General features: G+C 42.6%; 1 protein-coding gene across 1 annotated transcript in view; it reads right to left on the bottom strand.

Annotated features, from left to right (window-relative positions):
• Positions 1-9958, bottom strand: part of tmem108 (transmembrane protein 108) — a 43622-nt gene extending 33664 nt beyond the window's left edge. The window contains exon 1 of the mRNA XM_042068334.1: positions 9633-9958. The gene's annotated coding sequence lies outside the window, so the exon portion shown is untranslated. The remainder of the gene's footprint in view (positions 1-9632) is intronic.
• Positions 9959-20231: the final 10273 nt, after the last annotated feature.

The raw sequence follows: 20231 nt of genomic DNA, 5'->3' as shown, positions 1-20231 counted from the left end.
AGATGCTTATCGGAGAAATAATGAAGCAATCAACGCTAGCGTTCAGTGCGCTAATTACAGCGCGCGCTAGCCCAGGTCACCTGGGACGGCGACTGTTGCAATGTGGGCAGGTTCTGGACGAGGGGCGGAGTGTACGGGCAGGTGGGGGGTGGGGATGTTTAACAGGCTACCGCCAACAGATGTTTCATTTTCACCAAGACGGAGTAGTGCCAACCAGGTCGCACCATCAGTCACTGGTGAATAAATGAATGAGTAAACAGCACAGGCAAGAGAGAGAGAGGAGAGAGAGAGGAGAGAGAGAGAAAGAGAGAGAGAGAGAGAGCAAGAGTGGAGTGCAGTGCATCACTAGCTGCGGTGACACGTGAGCCTCGACTCGTCCGGCATCATGAGTAATCACGCTGCCACTCAGGGCGCTTTATGAATATGGATGACCGCCGAGGACAGGCTTTGATAGCCACCCAGCATGCTGGAGTCATTATTGGGAGGTTGGGTTGCGTTGTGTCCACACGGTACGATTGGGATCAAGCCTACCGACACGATTAAAAGCTAACAAAACATAGTGTCAGTATGAGACGATCAGTGCAACCATTTGACCAATTAACAGTGCAAGACATATAGTGAAACAGATTGCAGTTCTATTTCTCCATGTATTAAATTCAATACCCACAAGCTTGTATAAGTCTCAGTGGGACTGGTAAGTGGTCAGTGGGATGTTGTCGAAATATGCAAAGACAAGGTATGGGTGATTTTTCACAGAAAGAGTGTGGAAAGTAGATGAGATGCTTGGGTGTGAGGTCTTTGGCTACGATTTAACTTCCTTTAGAAGGCCCTGAAGGTATATAATAGCATAGTGATTTAAGGGTCTAGAACCTGAACGGTGCGTGGATTAGAGTCTGTGACAAAATGAGAGGGAGGGAAGTAAAAAACATCCAATAAAAAAGTCTGCGAGACAGAATGAATATCAATGGCATTTCCCTCTGTTTATGACTGGGGCAGTTAAATGCCAAACACCTCACCCTGGGGAAAGTCAAGAATGGGAGGGTGACAGGAACAGAATTAGCAAGTTCCATGCTCTCTCTCCTCTACTGTCTTGCTCAATTTCATCCTTTTCAACACCACAATGGGGTGGTGGAATGATCAGCAGGGGCTATTATTAGCGGAAGAGAGAAAGATGGGCAGATCCCAAGGGGAGAAGGGAGAGGAGGAGAGAGGGGAAGAGAGCGTTGAGCCAAGCCACGCTAACATTGATTCAGGGGTTGCTGTGGTGACAGCTTCCTGAGGATATGACTACAGCATGGTAAAGCACAGCAGAGCTATGAGAGAGACAGCCAGAACACAGGGAGTGACTCACTACACACACACACACACACACACACACACACACACACACACACACACACACACACACACACACACACAATATTAATGTACCTTACACCTCTGTTTCATAAACATTCAAACTTGTCCTACAGACTTTCATTTCGACATCATTTACTGTGTCATTCAGTGTGAACTAAGACAAACATTTTTGCTGTCCATCCCAGAAATAGATGGCTCATAAATCAACAGCATCTGCGCTGATTTTACTGGCTTGGAAAGAGCCTGTCCTGTAACCGCTTTTGGCCAATTTGCATGCCTCTCAGTGAATAAGCCCCAAAAATGCCTAGTCATCTCTTTCCAGTTTGGCTTGTACGGAGAGAAAAGCTTAGCTGAGTGAATAGGGCGATTTCATTTACCTCCGGCTGTTGTCCAAAATACCATATATTATGTAGCACGGACACCTGGGCAATCTTGGCCAGGATCTATACTAGACCGGCAGGAGTGAGGAAATCATTCTCTCAAACACCAAGATTCATAACTCAACCTGCACCAGGTGACATTGATGAAGGTACCAATGACGAAGACGAGGATTGTGTATCGAGGGGGGGTTGTGCTGAAAGCACCTGTAGCTGCCTTCATCTGAACAACACGGGGTGAAACTACCTCAAGGATGTGCACTGTTGTTAAACAGCTCGATCGTCACCTTTCTCTGAGAGGCTGGGTCAAACCAGCTGGGTCAAATCCATTTTTCAAGCATCCTCATTTCATCTCATCATAATGTGAAATGAGAAGCAGCCACAGCGCCATAGCGCCATATCAGTTGCAGTCGATATTATGCATGCAGAGAGACTCAGCTGTCTTCATTCAACCGTATGGTGTGACAGCACTTGTGTATGAAAGATGGCATGGCAGTGGGGATCACCGCTGGTGTTGAGCAATGCATATGAGCAGGCTAGCTCTGAATGGGGTGTCTAACTGTGACAAAAGACATTATAGAAATTCATAAGGGACGATACAAAATCTATAGTACTAGTCAGTTCAGAGACACTCTGAAAGGCTGAGGTACACTAATACTCCAGTGCTTTGGTGCTGAGGCTCGTGACATGTTGGGGTGTCATAACGTGGACTACAAATTTAATGCTGAGGGAAAGTGTGTTTTGTCATGGCAGCTATGTGAATCTATCATCTTTTCATTCCAAGATTCAGGATGTACCAACTGAATTATTGTCTGTTCCCACAAGCCTGTCGCTATTCTTTGCTGCGTTTGATTTTGTCCACTCCTGGTTTCTCTAAAAGCAATCTGTCACCGTCTCCATGGTGATGTGGCTGGTGGAAACACCCCCACCACACACACACACACACACACACACACTAACAAACAAACAAACAAAAACACAAGCGCACAAAAGTACAAACCCAGAGTTACAGCACTGCTCCACAGAGTGTTCTCTTTGCTACTTTTTCTTGCTCCATGTGGGAGCTTTATTCATTAGTGTCAGCAGCCCTGTGTATGGGAATTAATTTGCCAGCCCGACGCCTCTCTCCATCTTATTCAAAATTAATGTCGTCTCAGATTACCCGACAGCTCTACTCTCTCCCCGAGGGGGCTGGGATCTCTCCAGGCAAGTAGTGTGAGGTAGGAAAGAGACATACGAAGGGAGAGCGAATAGGGTGAAAGTAGAGAAAGTGTGGCAGAGGAAAATCACACACGCCGCTCCTCTAACTGGCATATATGCATGACAAAACTGCAACACTTAACACCTCTGATATTAACATGCAGAAGTTGAACGCGCCTGCACCACCGGGAGATGAGACAGGCAGCGTGCTAAAGGCAGCTAATTTTGTGATTAAGGTGCGAGCTGTCTCGCCACGTTTTTTAAAAAAAGCACAAGGAGAGATGTGCATGACTTGCGCTGAGGCGTCGGACGCCAGAAGCGTTTTTTTGAATTCGGAGGGGCTTTCATCTTTTTGTCGGGCTCCCTCGCCTCACCTGGAGTCAACCCTGCAGTGACAGTCCGTCTGGCTGGCCGCCGGGGCCACTTGGGTAATGGCAGCGCGTCGCGGGCAGGCAAATCAATCAGATAATCGCACAGCCATGAAATGAGTCGAGAGTAGCGCACAGAAAGAAAGGGCAAGGAAAGAAAGAAAGAAAGAAAGAAAGAAAGAAAGAAAGAGGTATGAGAGAGAGAGACACTACATGTGTGTGAGAAAGAGAAAGAGAGAAAAAAAGAGAGAGAGAAGTACAACACCTGAGAAGAGTGCAGCTATGCACTGAGGGAAAGCAGTCAGTTTGCTGGCCATAAAGTCAGCAAGACAGTAGGTGAGATACAAGACCACTGGAACTGTTGTAGTGTTAGGATGTGTCAAGACATATTATTCAAGAGACTGAAATACCAAGAGAAGACTCTTGTGTGACATCAAGACGTAAACAAGTACATTTACAAATCAGTTTGAAAAGAACATAAAATAGGCTGTTAAGAGTAATATGTTATTGTGCCATTAGGGAATGGCCTGTATGAAGAGAGAGGAAAAGTAGAGCAGTCCTAGGAATCGTTACTAACCAAGAAGAGGAGGATACCAAGACAACATCCATCATGGTATGAGGACTATCGAGAGAGAAAACTCTACTTCAGTTCTCATCAGAGATGCTTTCATTTTTCAATATAAGTCACATCAGGAAGTGCCAAACATGTTTCCAATGTGCAATACATCATCATAGTCATCACTATTGGGATAGTGAGGTTATAGCTGATGCACACAAGCTTCAGACCATCATGCCTCCTTGACATCCACCAAATAACAATCTGAGTTGTAATCCCTTTAGGTCCCTTAGTGTCCCAAATCCCTTTGAATTAACATTCCACAGAGAATGTTTCTGGTCTCCCCTATGGACTTGGTGTTGGACTAGTCTTTTACTTTTTGAGGGATTCTGCCTCTGAACTTTTACATTTTCTTCCTTTTGTCTAGCCCGAGGGCAGTCTGTGTGAACCAAGGCTCCTCTGGATGGAAGGAAGGAAGCGTAAGATTTTCCTCTTGATTCAGATTTAGAACTGTATGGCCTGGTTGTCAAACAGATAAAAGAATGAGTGGCAGCTTTTGTTGGACTCAATCTTTGCTGTCTTTTTGTGTGCTGAATGTTTCTACTGGTTGATATCTGGCTTTGAATCTTCTTGATAACATATCTTCTGTCCTGCTACTACATAAGTTTGGTACAGGCAGAAAAATGGTAAGACTTAGCAAACCTAACACATATATTTAGCCAAGATCATGGCAAAGCAAAGACCCATTCAAAGTGTGCCTTTCTCATCTTTTCTCTCTCTAGAGAACCCAGCGTCTTTTGCAACTGCCATCAACCCCCGTGGCAGCCATCCTCCTTCAGCTCCTCTGCAGGAACATAATTAAGTTTGAGCCGTAAGTCACTTGCCACATCACCTGAATGGAAGATGTGGTTATGTAATAATAACATTATTGTATCAGGGGTTAGGCAACAATAATGGCGTCAAATCCCAAACATGAGGTCCTGTTCTCTGTGCTGCTGCCGCTTTCTGGACCACGTCCACTTATACACTGGAACGACTGGGTTCCCTTCTGACTAATTCCTCTTGTTCTTAAAGAGATGAGGTGGGATTCGACAGTATGAAACAAAGGGACCAAGCACACAGCCTGGCCTTAAGACAAACCTTGGTTACGCAAGCCAGGCATGAGCTGTGAAACTGCAAGTAGGTTGCAGTGAAGGTAACTACACAAATAGGCTGTCCACCCCCACCACTGGCACAATACCACCTCACCCATTCAAAAGAGTGTGACGTGATGGAAGTGGCAAACTAAGGTCACACAACTGTCTTGTCTGTGTTGGGTCAGTTGCCATGGAAACTATCTATGACTAGGTGTTCATTCAGGTTTTTTTGATGTTATTAAAATCTGTGTCGATGAAAAAGCCAAAGGCACTACTAGAAAGGATGGCTGACAACCTAGATTAAATTTAGTTTGAGATTCACCTCCTTCTATGCATGCATAAGTGTGCGGTGACATGCAAAGCTTCTGTGTTATAGATCAAGAGTCCTGCCTTGTTAAGTCATTACTGATCCTCCCAGGCCTTCCACGTCTTTCTTGCATCTTGTTCCGCTCAATTACAGAGCCCTAATAAAGAGATGGCACCTGCCAGGAACAAGAAGACCCCCACCCTATGACCCTCTCTCCCAGCCACATCCCCGAGCAAAGACCCCCACCCTACCCTCACCTTCTCCCCCAGTCACATGACACAGAGGGAAGGTCGAGCCAGGAGCATGGGGGTGGACTGCACCCCCCCATCGCCCTCTGTTACCCTAACCCGACTGGCTAATCCTATTAGACTATTGCATCTGCGCAACAGAACCAAAAAGTGCTGATTGATCTAAAGCAAAGGCTCCATCCACCCACACCCACTTTGCGTGTTATTTTTTTACCCTCAAATCTGTTGTTTTCTCTTATTTTGATTTAGAGATTTTAGTCCAAAACACACAAGGATTACAGGAAATGAATAGAATACAGAATATCCAAAAATCTTCTCGACATCAGCAAGAGGACCTGCTTCCATGTTTTAACCAGCATTTGTCAGACCAAAGCTTTTATTAGCGCATAAGTTGAGTTCAACAGATGGAATTGCCCACATATTTTGAGTAGAGATGTCCACACACAAGTCAGTGATTATGTTTCAGGTTTATCAGTAATTTTTCTCAGAATATTGAAAATATTGCCTATTCTCCGACACTTGAATAAGTGGTAATTTTCATTTCTTCACAGTTCACAACCCATTCCATTAGACCGATATGAAAAATGATTAAATTGTCAAGGGCACTTGATTTATTCCAGAATATCAATTATCTTTGAAAGCATTATAGTATTCAACACTGACAGAAACAAAAGACATTAATGATCATCCGGCCAAATCAATTGCCGCATACAAAGCTTGAAGGCATTAAAATACTTAGTTATGGTCAGAGTTAAATCCACATGGGCTAATATTTCAAAATAGACTGTGAGCTGAATTCAACATAAATGACATGTATAGGACTCTAATGGCTCTTCTGGTAAGGGGAGAGGACAATGAATAGTATATGTGAGGGGTGGGGGGTGAGAGGAGGGCTGGGGGGTTTCTCGTCAGGAGGCAGGATTGAGAGAGAGCAGGGTGGCATGGCTGCAGAAGAGGAATTCCAGGAATTCCCCCAGTAAACGCTTCATGCTTGAGCAGCGCTGGCCATACCCATACGGCCGGCCCTTATCTCCCCGCGGTCATCGGCACCTCTAATCACGCCAATGACTGCTTATCCGCTCACACTGTTCACATACCCCTCGGTGGCTTTCCCCACAAACAGCAGGATACCTGTGTGAGTGTGTGTGTTTGTGTGTGTGTGTGTGTTTGTGTGATTTTTACAGCACGTTCACAACTACCTCCACCTCCACCACACACAGGCACACATTTTGCCACACACAAACAAGTGGAATAGGCATTCTAAAGAGACCATCAAACAAACCAGACTGAAGCTCTGCCACTCTCCTGTGGGACAGAGTTGGAACCGAAAGGACCAGAAACGGCTGCAGCTGACAGTGGTCAGTGCCCAGTACAGTACGAGGGCTCTAGACACAAAGCGCCCAACAACCGCTGCATAGAACATATGAAGCCATGGAGCAGACCTCCGGCAACTGGGTGCATTGGTAACACTGTCAGGCATTCACAATGAACAGGAAATAGGAAAAATACCCCTCAAATCTGTCTTCCTTTCTGGTAGCATGTTCTCACCACTTCTGCAGTTGGAGGTGTTATCGCCCTCCAGAATACATGCTGCACAGCCATGCTCCTTACAGGAATGCCGAATTCCTCATACCATCCAGTACCACTCACTGCTCAGGCCAGGGGAGCAGGCCAGTAGGGAAATGTTGTTTACTGAGCCCCAATCACCATTCCTACAGATTCACAGTTTTATAGTCAGTAGGAAAAGCCCCTCTCAGAGCCCCACCCATTTATACTGATAGGGAAAGCCCATTGTCCCACATTTTCCATGAACATTCCTGATAAGGTTGTCATAGGATCTTTTCCGGAGATTGTTTTCATCACTGGAAGGCAGAGATTTCCAGATGCCTTTTTGTTTTGCTTGTTTGAAAGGCGCACAAGATGTCTAATTTCTGTGTTTTTGTACTTCCTGATAAGACCAGGGAATACACTGGTTGTGGTCACCATGACAATTCATCCTATGTTGACTGTGGTGACTAATGTTTTGAGGGCAAAAGACTGTGACAAAGGGCAGACTATATGTCTTCCTTAGGGTCTGTCTCCTATCACACACACACAATACGTTCTGAGGGAAGGGTGAAGACTGGAGCCTGCACAGCCATAAGTCATGAAGAGGGAATGGTTAGTGTCCTCTATGTGCCACTCAAACATTTAGCTCTCCACAAATCTGAACCACATGAAAGAATTCCAGGACAGGCGGCCGACAGCATCACGGCACAGGTGGATGGTTTTTCCAGAGCTTTCTGCGGAGCACACCAGCGCCTCCCCTTTAAAGGAAGTATTTTATTTGTGGCCCCAGAGAAATAAGCTATCCCATCCCAATTTTCTCTGACACCACCCTGTCGGGGCTATCCACAGGAAGCTAAACCCTCAAATCGCACATGGTTAGTGAAGCTTACCTAAACGGGTCCCTCAGGAAAAGAGCTATTAGGAGGAGGACTGACATGTGTAGTCACAGGTTATTACACAGCATGGGCTGTTTTGAGGAGGGGGCTAGTGAGAGGTTTGCAATGCCCTTTGACCCGAGTGTATCAAGTGCTCCTCTCACATCTTCAATCCTCAGCGCCCCCCTTCCATGACATGTTAAGTCAACCAACTCTGAGGAGGCTGTCAGCTACAGATGTCCCCCCTTGACCCACACCAGAACAGCACTCCCCCAACCCTGCCAGTGAGTTATATAGACCAGTGGAGGAACTGTCTTTGCAACAAAAGTGCATTGAGGAGGAAGCACTGTGTGGCATTCCACTGACAATGGACCCAGTCTAAGATCGCTTTTTTATGAACAAACACGTTCAAGTGTCCACTGCATAAATCAAGATTAGTTTGTTTTGTTTTTTTTTCAAAAGAACCCTTTCTAAACCCATTTCTGGAGTTTTCATTCTTAACTCGAAACGAAATGATATTTAGTATATTTAGGACAGTGGATTCTATTTTGATCTTGTATGTCAACATTTTGTTTTTAATTTCAGAGAAAATTTATAAAATGTCTATATGTCATAAAAGCCTACCATAATGAGACATGAATTAAACTATACCATATTTACTGCAGGGAAATCACAGAGACTTAAAATAGCCTATGAGTGAGTGTGAAAGTTGGCACATGGCACAACGAAAACCTTGGGCATGATCTGGCATCAAAATGTCATCTAATCCAGGACAACAACAATGCTATTGAGAATAGCATATCAAGTTAGGTATACCATAGGTTTAACTAATTCTGAAAAAGGCAAATGACATTGAACATACATATTCCATCAAACTTTGTGGTTGGATGATTAGCTATAAGCCAATTATGTTAGGCCTAAATAACTTTACAAGAAAATAACTCCAGAGGTCAGTGTTGCAAAATAACATTTGGCCAACGACCAAACTAACGAACTACAAACTGATCAACAAAACGACAAAGAACGGTATAACCACGATTCCGACTCTGGCCCCTGGGCGGGCCACACAAGTCCGATGGTCAGTCGACATTCCGTGAAAGGTCAGTATCTCATTCTTTTCCATTTCTCTTTCTCTATCTCTCTCTCAGAGGGGGGAAAACGAGAGTCGTATGAGTCAATCGATAAATCACATTCAAACCACGCTGATAAACTATAACTTTAGTTGATGCTGCATAACCCACAGCCCCGTCATTTTAAAAGCGTTATAGAAAGCATCATTGTTGAAATCTCAAAGGATACCTTAACAACTAGCTTTCAATCCGAACACGATTCTCTCACATCGCCTACAAACCCGGCTCCTAAACAAATAGGCGAGATGTTCCCACGAGACTATTCATTGATAGCAAGGCGACGACCCATACTGCAATATTAGACAGAAAGTGTGTTCTTAATAACAATGCGATAACGATTTGTGCTTAAACACACGTAAGCGGAATACACTGAACATTTTTTTTTATTAAGCATGGTCCCCAAGTGCGCAGGGTTAAACCTGGTAACGAAAACGATCTTACATCTCCACAATATCCGAGAAAAAAAATCTATCCAACGAAAGCAGTTTATGTCAACCAAGAAGGCGGCAGGTGAATGCGACCACTTACCTATCCACAGAGGAACTCCGTTACTTCACGGATTCGCGCGTATGGATTCCAGGAAGGCGCTGTGTCACCATTCGAAGTCACATAGGCAATGTGAATGTGCACATGTTGCCTGCTCGGTATCACGGCGTCACATGAGTGCTGTGGTCAGTGCGCTGTTGTACTGTTGTTCCCCCCTGTACAGCTCCAAGCTCAGCGCTCCCCCCTGGGGAGTCACTCAGTAATTCAAGTCAAACACAATGGGGGAGAGAGAGGGAGGGGATTAAACTGGTGGTAGGGGCAAGAGGAGGGGGCCAGTCCTACACCACCCGGAGAACCCGGGACTACCGACCCCACCGGCTGTAAGGGTTGGTTATTCGCCAGGATAACCACGCAGAAGCGGCAACAGGCGCGTAGAGAAGGCAATCATTCTAATGACCGGAAGCCAAGAATTCTTAGGTAAAGACCACTGCGTTCTTTTTGGTCACTCTTGTACTACAAGACTTTAGTGGAGGCAGTACGACCACGGAATTTTAATGAGGACATATTGCTGCAACAGCAGGCATGCCTCTTTTTTGGAGCTCGCTGAGATTAGAAGCTTGGTTTACAAGAGCTCCTGCGGATTAGCATTAATTGTCCTGTTAAGAAAACTGGCCGGCCTGAAGGTCAGTAAATGAAAGGAGATAACTGATCTCAGACATGACAGCCATTTATAATTTCATAAAGTCCAATGTGGATTTGTTCTCTCAATCAGTTATATTCCATTGTGACTGGACAGTAGGCCTTTTTTATATTAATTTTCTTACTTATAAACATGAACACAGTTACACAGACACAAAACAACTCTTGCCTGATATGAGGTAATCAGAGTATGAAAACAAAACGTTGCTGCAGTGTGTTCTCAAATGTGAATAGGGGTATTGTGTCAAGTACTTTGACGTTGACTTTGACTTTGACTAACGTTTCTGTTAGGCCTACATGCCCAAACTCCAAACAAACCAAGTAGTCCAGGCCTAAAATATTCATAGTCATCGACATGCACCCTCTTCTCTTAATTCTATTTCCGCAGAAACACAATGGCATTGTGGAATGTTTTGAGCAGAAGGGATTCCCATTAACTGTGCTGTTGCCATTATTTGTCTTATGGACAGTGTGGATGATGAGAGCAAAGGCTTATCTTTGCAACCAGAGACACAGCTGGAGTGGTGGTAGTGCAATAGCATGGGGGTTGGGATGTTGTCTGTGGGGGAGGAGAACAATAGTTAAGAATGCGTTATATCCATCAAAACTGGGGATAGATGGGGATATCATTGGGATATTCAGCAAAGGTATTTGGTGTTTACATGCCATTCATTTTCAGTGGTATGCATGGCATGACAGGATTTTGCCAGTAATGGCAGGCCTTTGGAGTGAAGATGAGACAGCACCTTAGTTTATCCTTGGGGGAGACAGTGATAAGGGATTGTTTGGACTGTAGGATGAGGGTGTGGGTATGGGGTGAACCACATTAATAAAAATGGCACCATCTGGATGGGGCTGTTTCATAGCATTTCCGATATCCCCTCATACCCCCTGCAAACACTGCTATGTCAATCTGTCTTCTGTCTTATTGCATTTTTCCTCCATCCCGAATCATCCACCCCAAACTACCCACCACCACCACTACCATCACTGCACACAAAGGAAAAGATCCTGCTCCCGTAATCCACAATCCACAAGCATTCAAACATCGGTTTAGCCCCCCACCCCCCCAAGTCTGGGGAGGGTGCAGTGGCTGCCGACGGGCTTAGTGCTCACAGGGTTAAACCACTTAGGTCTCCATATGGGCTCCAGTTCGCTGCCCCCCTTTTGTGCCCTTCTCTAACCAAACCAGCGTGGCAGGGCATGCTGCCAAAGGTCAGCCGCCCACACCATCAGTCGCCAAACTACTGTGGCACCTGGTCAGGTCAGATGGATTAACACATGCAGGGAAACACTGGCTTGAACTGACAGAGGGGTCAATTCATTTTTAAGTCAGCTTTTCCATGAATGTGCATACAGTACATTCCAGATGAGAAGGCTTAAGAAGGCTAAAGTCCCACAGTACACTATATAGCACCTGGTCCACCACCACACGTGGACAGATACTCGAGCTTCAAACATCAGCAGCTGGAGAGCTCTATGGTTGCCAAGAGCAAGATGGTGCTTCTCAAATGAGCTTAGCCACCATATATCACCAGAGAGGCTATTGGAATGCATGGCACGATCCTGGGAGACATTTGGCAGCGTTTGTCTAGGTGCTACCGATTATTATTGGGCGGCTATGTGCTGCTAGCAATTCTAGGCGTGGAGTGTGGCATACAGAAGTTTCAGGGGAATTTTCACAGGCAGCAGCAGATAAGCCAGAGTTTCAGACGTGCTCTTCAAAAACCTCAGATAGGTCAATGAATTATGTTTTTTCTTTTGGCTATTTTCTAGGGAACTTTAAAATACCTTGTAACCATAATTGTCAAATGGCATCTGGTGAAGTCTTCTTTGCACATCCCCATTACTGTTACCTGGGTTATTTCTGTGAAAAATAATCTACTATAACCAAAAACAGCTATGTGCTGGTCATCAACCTGGGGACTCTTTCAGTGCCGTTATATTAATTGGAATAGATCTCCTTTACTATGGCAAGCTAAGCAAAGGAAATTGGAGGACCTACATGAGGAGGAAAGCATCTCATCCACTTGAGAACTCAAACACATCCCCGGCCACCCTCCCTTCCTAAAAGAAAGAACAGGACAAATATAGATTTTATCCACCACTGAGATGACAGGTACATGGCCAAATCAGACTCATAATGGGGTTTAAACAGAAATGGCAAATTGCTTATATGAAGCCTTGGCAGTTGGGGCAGAGGGCTGCTGCGGTTGCCATGAGAAACCAAGCTGGCACCAACGGAGGCAGAGGTTGTGTCCTGAGGACTTTAATATCTGAAGCTTGACAGACTGGGTCACACGGGCCAATTTTAAACACCTTTGACAAATATAATTACCGCAGCTGGGTGCTTGGCTAAAATGCTAGTCTCACAACACTCCGTCCACAGGTTTCAGATGTTGATGAGAGCTGAGAGGTAGAATAGGAGTTGTTTGACAAGGACGTGGAGAGCACTGAAACACAGTTTTGGTCTGTGGATTTGAAACATATTTCATTTCGTTACTAATAATGAGGCAAATAATGTGATTAAGATACATGTCTGGGATGGTCATTCTAACAATATATAACCACACTCAGTATGACGAGCCAGGAAGACATCCAGTGCTACATTATTGTAATTTCATGGTCCAGCCATAATCACAATGTTTATTGAACAAACAAATGTCATACACAAAGTAAATTATATGTTTTATTAAAGACCAAAAAACAAAATGTACTTCCGTAATTCAAGAGGTGTATAGTACACTCTAGTGGCCAGAAGAGAAATTGAGACCAGAGGGACATTTGACAGTGCCTGGTTTTTAGAATCAGAGCCGCATATAGAGAGAGTTTGGCCAACTCCGCCATGTTGGATACGACTCAACAGCATAACCCTATGGGGCGAAAATGCTATGTTGACATAAATAGCTTATTTTCACCATTATAACAGGCATATACATGTTGTCATCAATGTTTGTCAATATGTAAAAGGCCCTTACAGATATATTGGTATTCAACATGGCACCCATTCGATTCCCTAGTTGGGCAAACTCTCTATATATGGCTCTGTTTAGAATGATTGCATGCTGCCCTCTGCTGCCCTCACACATTATGTGCATGCATGCATGCATTTGTAGGTGCACAGATTTTTTTTTTTTTTTTCTATGTATAATGCTACCTAAAATACATAATAACTAATAATAACTGCAGTGTAGTAAGTAATGAAACTTACAAAAACTCAATAAATACATGCTTTAAAAAAAATAAAACAAGAACTCCGACTGAGCCTCTGGTCTGATGAAACCAATTTAAAGCATTGTGTCTGGACAAAACAAAGCACTACTCGTCTTCTGCCCAATATCACCACAACGGTGAAACAGTGGCAGCATCATACTGTGTTTTTCAGTGGCAGGGTAGAGTAGAGTGTTAAGAATTCTTGGATTTTTCTTGGATATCTGTGGAGAAAACCTGCTCCAGAGTGCGTAGGTCCTCAGAGTGGGCCAAAGGTTCACCTTCATATGCCAAAGAGACATAAATGAACTGCATTTATATGGCGCCTATCTACTCCTTCAAGCACTTAAAACACCTCATATTCAGCCATTCACACACCAGTAGCAGAGGCTGCCTTGCAAGGCGCCAACCAGCACACCAGGAGCAGTTTGGGGTTCAGCGTCTTGCTCAGGAGACGGACTTGGACCAGCAACCTTCCAACTACTGAACGACTCTACCTCCTACCTCTCCAATCCACAGAGTTTTCTGAGATGACCAGCCAGACCTCTTTGGAGATCTGAAAATGGCTGCCCAGCGATGTTCATTATTACCAAACAGGGCTTCAGAAGGTCTACCAAACAGGGCTTCAGCTGGATGAGGTGTACGGGTGGATCTAGATGGACGGATTTGGCAATAGTGCTCTGGAGGACTCCTCTTTATGGTCCGTGTCCAGCCTGCAGGGGTGTGAACTAGAAACTCTGAAGGCCTTAAAGGCGAACTATGCAGGTTTTTTAGCTTAATGTACCTGAACTTAACAGCTTTGGAGTCATTGTAATGGTTATATGACCTTTTTCGGGTTGAATGGCGGCCGTCTCGCTTCCCCCTAGCGCCTGTGAGCGGAAAAACCACCCTTGCAACTTTGTGCTGGCGGGCCGACGGCCTCAGTGTCAGGAAGTATAACGAGTGTAATGAATTGCTTTACTGCATTCAAATACACATACACACCAGGCACCAGCTAGAACAAGGTAGTGATGGAGTTTCTCAGACATTCATCATGACAGAGCCAGCGAAAAAGAAGCAAAAACCGTGAAAACAGCAAAGAAATTGCCAATAGCCTACTGCATAGTTTCTCTTTAACTGATGCGGTGGTCAACCAGGCTCAGGATGGACTCAAATGCTGTGACAGTCATCAAAAGGGTGAGCAAACCAGTGAAGAAAGTCACACCCCAAAGTTTGAAAACAGCCTTGCCTAGCAGTGTCTCCATAATCTTCACAGACACAGCTTCTGTGTCTGAGAGGTCCAACTCTGAGCCTGTGGTGAGCATTTCCTTCTGATTCTGGGAAAGTGGAGCTGACCAGTCCCTCAGATCTCCTCTCATCAAGCCGACTCTGGCCCATGTGAGGAGTTGACCAGTAGCTCCCAGAACATCCTACCTCTAGCCAGCAATCACATCACTCTGTACATCTCTCACTCTCACTTCTCTCACTCTCACTCACGTCAGACTTAGGTGACCGGTCTGTGGTCTGTGCCTGTTTGTCCGGATGAGCAGAAGGGGCTCCTTCTCTGTGACCCAGACTCAAAAGGGATCAAATTGGAGGAAGATGTTACAGTTTTTGCCTATTGCTTACACACTTTTTGCAGAATTTGGCTCATTATGTCAAAGCTCTAGAGCCAAATAAGACATAGCACTTGGAGATGAACAACTCACATCTATGCCAAAAAACACTGCCATCAAAACTCAATTACTCTTTCTAAAAATGTAATTATATAACTATTAGTTTGTTTCAACTGCTTACACACTAAATCTTTGCTTGTCACACAATTTTACACACCAAATCTGCAAAACCATACACTAATTCTCAGTGTTTGACTTAGTTTTCAATTTCATAAAAACACATTTTGTAAAACACCACACAATTTTCTACCTAACACACAAAAACACACACACAAAAAAACAGGAAGTAACTTGATTTCATTTTTTCAAACATAATCTATCAAAATGCTACACTTATTCGCCACTTATTCACTCAGTCCTCAATGTACAAACACTCATTACTTTACTGAACATCATCTGATCATTGCCTTACAGTTTTTTCCAATTGCTAACACACTAAAATGACATGCAAAGCACAATTATTTAAACTGACACACAGAGAGAAAAAACTTCTTCACAAGTCTCCAAAACTCTAAACACAGATTCTGCTTTACACACATTTTGCAATTCAAAATGACACTACATGAGCTAATTGGCCAACATATGTGCCACCTGGCCAAATACCTCAACAGTTCATTGTTCACCACTTCAATCAGGAATGTGAAAAGACCACAGGTGAGCACCTTTTTTTACAACAAGTCAGTTGTAAATGAGAGTGCTTTTCATTATGCCCAACAGTGTGTAGTTAGTTGGACAAAAATCTGGTAATATGAAGGAAGTGTGTGCCATTTGGAGCAAAAGTTTGATTTTGATAATCTCTCTCTCTATATATATATATGTATATATATGTATGATATATCTATATATATGTAGGCTATGTAGGTTTGGTTGCAGTGCTTCATTTTGCAGGCTATATGAGGTATTTTGCAGTTTGGGTGTGTGGTTTTGTGAATTGTGTTAAGCATTTTGATAAAAACAATAGTTAGCAAAGTTGTGTTTTAGCAATTGGAAAAAACTGTAGCATAGGCAAAGATCCTTCATTACTAGCAAGATAGAGCAATGTAATTTGTTACTATGGGAGCAAAACGGGACAATTCCGGTCTAACCCTCTCTGGGGGTCTATGAATAGATATACTCTATATAGAGGGAGAGCAGATAGCTAACAAATGTTCAGAAAAAGTCCTGTTGGCAAATTGAGGGTGCTAAATTCAAATATTTTGTTTACCAAGCTCAATTTTGAGTTTTAAGCTTGCTATGCAGGTTTTGAGTATAGTTAGCATAATTCACATACTTTTTGGTCTTGCCATCAGATATCGTAGGAATTGCAAAAAATAAGGCATTAATATACTCTTTATGTATCAGATATGTTATAGGACAGGACATGAATTACCCCAATGACCCTCAAGTAGCAAATGAAAATAAAATAAAATAAAAATATAAATTGAAATATTAGCTAAAATTCAGTATGACGTTTAGAAGCAAAATAGATTCCTTGATAATAAATTGATAGAGAAGTAGGTGACTGCTCATTTTTCTGTAGAAAGTATTTTGTCACTAACTATTATGAAGAGTTGTCCGTCTTTACAGAGGATTTACACTGTATTTTTTTACTGTAAAGGAGACTGTGCTTGCTTAGTTAAAACATCACTGGTGCTCTTTCCTATCATTCAAATCCCAGCCATGCAAAAAAAATGGAAGAGTGTGCATGTTTGAGGGTTGCTGAAGAGTGATATGGAGATTGCATTATTTGCAAATAAAAATACAATTTAGACAAGATATCCTTTTTAGTGCAACAAAAAGAAACATTCTCCAGTGCATCATTACTGCATATGATGCTGAAAGGGAAGTGGACCTAGAACAAATCCTCAGCTATGAACTGATTAATGTCCCTGTACTGTAGCTATTGCAGATAGCTATGGTTATTTGTGAAGTGGAAATAAGTCATCCTCACTCAAGTGCTGTCTAGCAATGTGGAATGTCCAGTAGTGATCACTACAAATACTGCTCATTCAACACTGGTAATAGATGCTCAAGATCTAGTTATGTCTTTAGGGCACCCATCTGACTGCAGCACATTAAAGAAGTATGCAGGAAAGTTTGTAAGAAACTTTTGTATTGTTATTTGGTATTTGTTATGTGGTAGCAAATGATGTTGACTATCAAAGAAATAGACCTAATATAGGAATGCACACAGATATTGCAACAGATACGCTCAGGCCAATCCAAACTTTTCTCATCTGTTGTTCCTCGTTGGTGGAACACACTGCCAGTTCCTACAAGGGCAGGGTCATCCCTCTCCATTTTCAAAAAACTCCTGAAAACCCAGCTCTTTAGAGAACATATCCTCTCATAGCACCACTTACAACAAGTCTTGCTGATCCTAGCACTTACCATCCGCCTTAAACTGACACTCAACTGTTTAAAAACAGCACTCACTGATGCATTTATTCTTACTGTACTCTACCGTTTTTAAATTGTCCTAAAATTGTTGAGAGAATTGCTTTAAAACTTAACTGTTACCATGTTGTTAGTCGCTTTGGTTAAAAATGCGTCAGCCAAATGTAATGTAATGTAATAATGGTGTAGGCATATCTATCTAGCCTACTTTGGCTATTTAAAGGTAATTTATTGCCAAAACATCACACAATATAAATGAGCTATAACAAACAATAAAGGACTTAATCACACACAAACTTCTATTTTACTGACTACAAAAATAATAATTATGTAGGAAGTTTAGAAGTTTGAAACCCAGAAAACCAAAAGTGCACCAAATTCAACACGGGCTCGTGTCATGGGCTTCTATCAGACATACAGATAGAAGCCCATGACACAAGAGCTTTAGGTTTTGAGCAACAGTATGTACATGATGTATCCAAAATGTCATATTATGACAAAAGTGTTTATAATGTGGTAAATGTTTGCTTTAGAGATGTGTTTATGACATTTTGAATCTTGTGTCATTTTGCTGGAGATTTGAGGCATTTTGTATTTTGTGTGAGCAATTGTGGGTTTTGTGTGTAGAGTTCTGAAAAATAGACAGAGTTTTGAACATGTGTGAAAACAGTTGTAAAAAACTGGTTTCAATATTGCATTCATGTTTACTGTGAATTTCAATTTCTCTCTATAGATGACTTTCACTCTGGAATTAAAATATACAAACCAATGAAAGACAAAAGAGCTTTAAGTTTTGAGTAACAGTGTGTACATGATGTAACCAAAATGTCATATTATGACAAAAGTGTTTATAATGTGAGGTAATTGTTTACTTTAGAGATGTGTTTGTGACATTTTAAATGTTTGTCATTTTCCATGGATATTTGAGGCATTTTGTGTGAGCAATTGTGGGTTTTGTGTGTAGAGTTTTGAAACAGACTAAGTAGGCCTACAGATCTAGTTCACCAGGGCATTGACAAAACCTCTTTCAGTTTAACCAGTGTGGAGTCGTCATATTTTAGCCATACATCCCTTTCACAGATAAATAGATGAACTTTATTGCTTTTTTGTGTTGATGATTATGACAAATATCACGTTAAGGGTTGTTTTAAGGACATGCTTGTGCATGCCTGTAGGCAGCCACTCTGAAGTAGTCAAAGGCGATTCAAACCACAGAGTATCCACCACTCTAGTTCATCCAAAACAAACCAGAAAAGGGACTCAAAGTGCTAAATACCGGAATTTTCCTTTAACATTATCTAGGTCTAAGATGTTGTTCAGGTCTTACATATGTAATGTTTTTCCAAATTGCGGCGTCCACTGCAAGGGTGAGTAGGCCTAATCATTTGGCTGATGGCTTTTCACTGCGCTAGGCCACAGATTTGCCTGCAAACAGTTTATTAGTCTGGTTGCCAGTGGCGACTCATAAGTGAAGCCAAGGGAATGGTTCATGATTACAATACATGGTGACGAGAGGAATAGTCAGATAGGCTACATTAGTGAATTGCTGCAGTTAAATATGTGACATTTTTATATAGCCTACCTGTTGATTGTGTAGCCTATGTATTTCCAGCCGTGACTGGTTAAATGGCAGTTTTTATGTAAAAAAAAAATCTAGCAAGTGTTGTGGCTTAATGCTGTCGTGTTGTGGCTAATGTATTTCGTTAAGCTGTCTTGCGGTCGTATTGTGAACACTTGCAAGTGTTGTGGCTTAATGCTGTCGTGTTGTGGCGTCGCTGAGCCGTCTGGCCACCGTAGGCATCAAAGTAGGCTAGCCGAGCAAAGGAGTTGAAGCAGGGACGTTTCAAAGAATATTTGGTTGAAGGCAGCATGAAGGATACATATATGCTGCCTTCAAAATTCGGCAAAACAAAGGTAGATAGATAGATACTTTATTGATCCCCAAGGCGAAATTCAAGAATCAAGGAGAATCAAGAATCAAGGTATCTTAGAAGGCAGCATTTCATAGAAATGTTTGATTCGGACATGCCACCGAATGCTATCTTAGAAGGCAATTTTTTTCTGTTTTAAACTGTCATTTCAAAGAACTGAAAGGTACAGCTGTAAAAAGCCAAAGACAGGACACCGGAAGTTGAGAACACGCCGCTGAAAGTTGTTTGGGATCCATATCTGCATTTAGCTACTTTGCAAGGAAAATGAATACCCATATCAAAACAATGATGCGATAGCTTGGGAGGGCACCAGTGGCATTTCCATTTGGAGTAACTGAAAAAAAATGGAAAATAATCATTTTACTTAAATTTCTCAAAATATGTAGACAGTACCTACACTTAACTTGTATTGCATTTTAATGATGTTGAAACACATTCAACTGTTTGTAGAAACAGTCATGACTAGTAATACCAACAAATTATGGACCTCCTGCAGAAATGTGGCTACAGAGTTCAGAACTAATTTTTACCGTCCAACGAAGCAGCAGTAGGACAAATGTCTGCAAGACAAAAACAGAAAGATAAATGAGAAAAACATGCAATCACTTACACATGAGTGATTGCATAACAGTGACAAACTTACAGTTTTGTACAACTGTATACTCTGTGTATACAGTCTAAACTCTTGTGTGTTTTGCTAAATGTGTTTTAGAAAATTGAAAACTGAGTCAAACACTGAGAATTAGTGTATGGTTTTGCAGAGTTGATGT

The sequence above is a fragment of the Alosa sapidissima genome, chromosome 17 (genome assembly GCF_018492685.1).
Source record: "Alosa sapidissima isolate fAloSap1 chromosome 17, fAloSap1.pri, whole genome shotgun sequence".
Taxonomy (NCBI): domain Eukaryota; kingdom Metazoa; phylum Chordata; class Actinopteri; order Clupeiformes; family Clupeidae; genus Alosa; species Alosa sapidissima.
Note: the sequence above shows the minus strand (reverse complement) of the source record. Positions and strands in the feature narration are given on the sequence as shown.